This window comes from Macrosteles quadrilineatus, unplaced genomic scaffold, assembly GCF_028750875.1.
Source record: "Macrosteles quadrilineatus isolate MER2022 unplaced genomic scaffold, UCM_ALF_1.0 Scaffold_3__2_contigs__length_128488019, whole genome shotgun sequence".
Taxonomy (NCBI): domain Eukaryota; kingdom Metazoa; phylum Arthropoda; class Insecta; order Hemiptera; family Cicadellidae; genus Macrosteles; species Macrosteles quadrilineatus.
This window is the reverse complement of record NW_026542596.1, coordinates 2,620,862-2,625,075: the sequence shown is the minus strand read 5'-3', so window position 1 is coordinate 2,625,075 and position 4,214 is coordinate 2,620,862. Positions and strand designations below refer to the sequence as shown.

Genomic DNA, 4,214 nt, shown 5'->3' with positions numbered 1-4,214 from the left:
TTTTGTAAACGGAGTTTAATACAAAAAAAGATTAGAAATATACAGAGCATGTGCCAATTCTTCGCTTTCCAAAGTCGTTCAGAGTGGCGAGTCGGTCTGCACAGCTTGTACTGTTCCTGTGACGGCGACACAGAGCAGGTCCATGTCGGCAACTAGTACTCTCCCTCCATCTTATCAGAAGAAAGACAACATCATCACTAGTATCAGGGACATACTACCTGATACTTTGGATACTTTGAATACTGATAAGTCGCTCATAATACATACTATATAATACATACTACTCTGATATTAGGACCTGGGACCTAATTAATTGTATATAGTCTCTTTCAATGAATATTCTTTTCATTTTTATGGTAGCCTATAGCCTCTGTATAAAAGAATATTACAATAAAAGGTTTAAATTACCTGTGTCCGTCAAGTGGTCCTGGTTTGTAGTTAATTGACTACAGCCGTTTCGTGTTGTAAAAACACATCTTCAGGTCAAATGTACATTGATTTATTCCATGGAATGGTCGTCGTAAGGTTTAAAGTTCACAAAAATAACACATACACATACACAAAACATTAAACATAAATTGGCCAAAACAAAAAAATACGAAAAACGGGTAATAGACATCGGACACGTTCGGTGCCGGTAGAAGGTAGGTAGGTCATAGGCGTTTTCGTACTTTTTGTATTGGCCAATTTATGTTTAATGTTTTGTGTACGTGTATGTGTTATTTCTGTGAACTTTAAACCTTATGACGACCATGGAATAAATCAATGTACGTTTGAACTGAAGATAGGTTTTTACAACACGAAACGGCTGTAGTCAATTAACTACAAACGTGACGGATACAGGTAATTTAAACCTTTTATTGTAATATTTTTTTACATTCATTAAACTTCAGGCCACAGCCTTGAAGTGGCACCGCAAATAGGGTTCTAATCTAACAGCTGTTTTGTTTTAAAGCAGCTGGTATTTGTGTATTTTTTAAAAACACAAAAGCTTGGTAACTGGGGCCACTAAAATATTGACTCCACTCTAAATGCACTGTTAGAAATATATTTTCAATTCTACTTGTAACAAGAAGATTGTTCTTGAACCTCATACTGGAAAGAGATCAGCTCAATATGGTAAGAACTAAAAAAAGCTTAAGACACCTTTTAAAGTGTATTTATCAACTATTTATTTCTTTGTTTCAGATAGTAAATAAGTGTATGATAGTTACCTCAAGGGACAAAAGTGTTCAAGGAGCCTGACGTGGGGCAGGGTACAGCTGCTTTAAATCCCATGCTACGCTTTTGGTACGATTGGCAGACACCAGCACACCATGGTGATATACCTGCAGCAAGGAACATCAAGGGGTTTAAAGGTTTAAAAGGATTAACACAATTACAATTAATTATATACGTTTCTTGTGAAATCAACCAAGTCTAGAAAATCTATAATTTGATCTTATTTAATTGTTAGTTTATTTTTCCAATTTATACATCGGTTATTTACGTACAATTGCATGTTTACTGTTTTTTACTGTATTTTTATCGGGTCAATGACCAGTTGCTCGGTAGCTGTGGACGAGTGAGTGTGTGTTGTGAAATATATTAAGAGTGGTCCTGTATCAAAAATAGTAAAACAATGAATCTGTTACCTGTGGTTGCAATGTGGTGCAGAATTAGGCAGCGTAGGATTGAGAGGAAGTACTGGATTCAACCCAATTAATCAAGTTATTAATTGATTAAAAACCCTAATAATAATAAATAATAACTAATAAATGTTTTTTTCTTTACCCTCCAATTGTTCAAAAACCTCTCTCAGAGCAGAGCTAACTAGTTTCCACACTTCTTTCATTTAATTTCTGTCCTTATAATAGTTTAAAGTTGTATCCCACAGTACTGGGTTTGCTTCCACTAATTCAATCAAAACATCATTGTCAATTATTTTTTCAGTTGCTATTTTTGATCTACACGATGATTAATATTTGATGCCATTGTCACTCACAACTGTCACTATTCACTTCAAAAAACAAACGCAGTATGCAAAGTGCACAGAGAGAAGGTGCAACGAGAACTAGGACTAATGGGGAGAACGCACGACATCTGACAAAAAAATTGTGGTGTGGGTGAGCACCCATTTAATCATGTACGCCCTTGCAAGCACGACAGTCGGGTGAGAGTCGCGGATCATAGTTTCAGTGGACAAATGCACCACAAAAGAATGATGTGGTTGTTAGATAGGATAGGATTGGTTTACTAACCGGAATGTGCAGGACCGATATTAGGAGCAAGACAATTCGCTTTTTTGGGGGGCGACATAAAATTTTAAATGAAAAAAATAGTGATTGTAGTGAATTCTGACTATTTTCCTTGGCTATGTAGACATTATTATTGTCTTCCATTATCCGATTATCAACTTCTCTCTCAATCGCGGCAAAACAGATTAAATCAGTGAAATTAATTTATAAAAAAAAAAATAGATGGGCCCCCTCCTAGGCCTAGGCCCCCGCAACTGCTGTTTCCGCTGTTAGGGAAATACAGCCCTGAGTATTTATGTAGTTTGGAATTTTGCTTTACCACTGACAAGATATTCTTCTTGAACCTCATTTGGGAAACAGATCAGCTCAATATAGCAAGAACCTTAAACAAATTAAGAGACCTTTTAAAGTGTCTATGTATTTAACAACTATTAATTTCTTTGTTTTAAATAGTAAATCATTTGTAAGATAATTACCTTAAGGGACGAAACTGTTCAAGGAGCCTGACGTGGCCGACGTGGGGCAGAATTTACAGCTGAGTTAAATTCCATGCTACGCTTTTGGTACGATTGGCAGACAGCAGCACACCACGGTGATATTCCTGCAACAAGGCACATCAAGGGGTTAAAAGGATTAAAGGATTAACACAATTATGATTAAATATATACGTTTCTTGTAAAATCAACAAAGTCTAGAATTTAATTTATCATATCTTCGATATATATAGAATTTACTGATTATTCTGGACAAACGCCAGTACTCAGTTAGGTAATATAAATCTATCATGAGATCTATTTTATTTGTTAGTTTATTTTTCCAAATTATACATCGGTTTATTAACATACTATTGCATGTTTACTGTTTAGTAACGCTGATCTGTAAATCCATTGTGTATCTTCATAGACTAAAATAATTAAATATAAACTGTCAGCCGAGCTGCGGTTACCATAGGTTATGGCACACGCCACTGGGAGCGCTGTGTAGTTACGTAGCATTAACGTCGTAACGTAAATCCATTGAGTATCGTATTCTTATCAATTTAAACATTTAGTTATAAGATATGTAAAAAATTACCTGCAAATGATAAAAAAGACAGCTGATGTTAACATCTTCTTGAAGCGGGAAGTTCATACTTGGAAGTAGTTGAATTACTTGCTGTGAGATTTTCTCAGGAAAGTTCACCCGCTACAATCGGAGAGATCTGAAACAGGATCAACAAACTATTAAAAGTAATCCTATCTGGACCAAAACTTACTTCTATTTACCTGTGTTGTGTGATGCAGCTTTAGTGGAATTGGTTAAAATCAACATTTGTCACTTCAAAAATTCCAATCTCTTGAGGGAAAAATTCCTAATCCTAAAGGGACAGTTTAATAGTTGGCAGTTCTTTTTCTTAATTTTAAATATGGAATAGCTTGACCTAAAATCTTATTTGCTGACATCCATTTTTTTCCATTAAACCTGTAGTAAACTCGCTTGGATACTTGAAATATTCTATGAGTTGAGATCTCTGCCATCTACTTATACTAAGGTTGTATCATTATTGTTTCTATTTGGTAGAGTAGATAAGATACTTACTTAGGTAGTCGAATACAGCTCTGGCGATGCCTTTATGGAAGCTAGCAGGATGAAGAGAAGAAAAGTAAGGAAATCATGTCAGTGGGTTGGAAAGAGGTTTAAGGGATACTTTGGATAAAGGACACCCGTAGTAGGGAGAGGAGGTCCAGACACAATTATTTTTATCTACCTCTTCGCTCTACCCACAAGCGCTCCCTCGGCCATGTTCAGGTGGAGGGCCTCCTGTTTCTACCACATAATATTACCGTACTGTGGTAGGGCCGTAACACAAGCTTAAGGTGTAAATTAATAATCAAAAACTGTTTTCAAAACTCCCAAAAAAATTTTGAATTTTATTAAATATATTGAACGATATGAGTTTTGAAATAATTTGAGGGCCGAAGCCCATTTATCCCTCCA

At 35.7% G+C, this 4,214-nt stretch overlaps 1 long non-coding RNA gene across 1 annotated transcript; it reads right to left on the bottom strand.

The window, feature by feature from the left end:
* On the bottom strand, nt 1-4,004 carry LOC128988566 (uncharacterized). The gene is made up of 5 exons (XR_008490403.1): nt 3,816-4,004; nt 3,312-3,438; nt 2,714-2,838; nt 1,215-1,328; nt 1-170 (listed from the first exon to the last, which is right to left on the bottom strand). It is a non-coding gene; the product is annotated as an uncharacterized LOC128988566 (long non-coding RNA).
* Between the last annotated feature and the right edge of the window lie 210 nt (nt 4,005-4,214).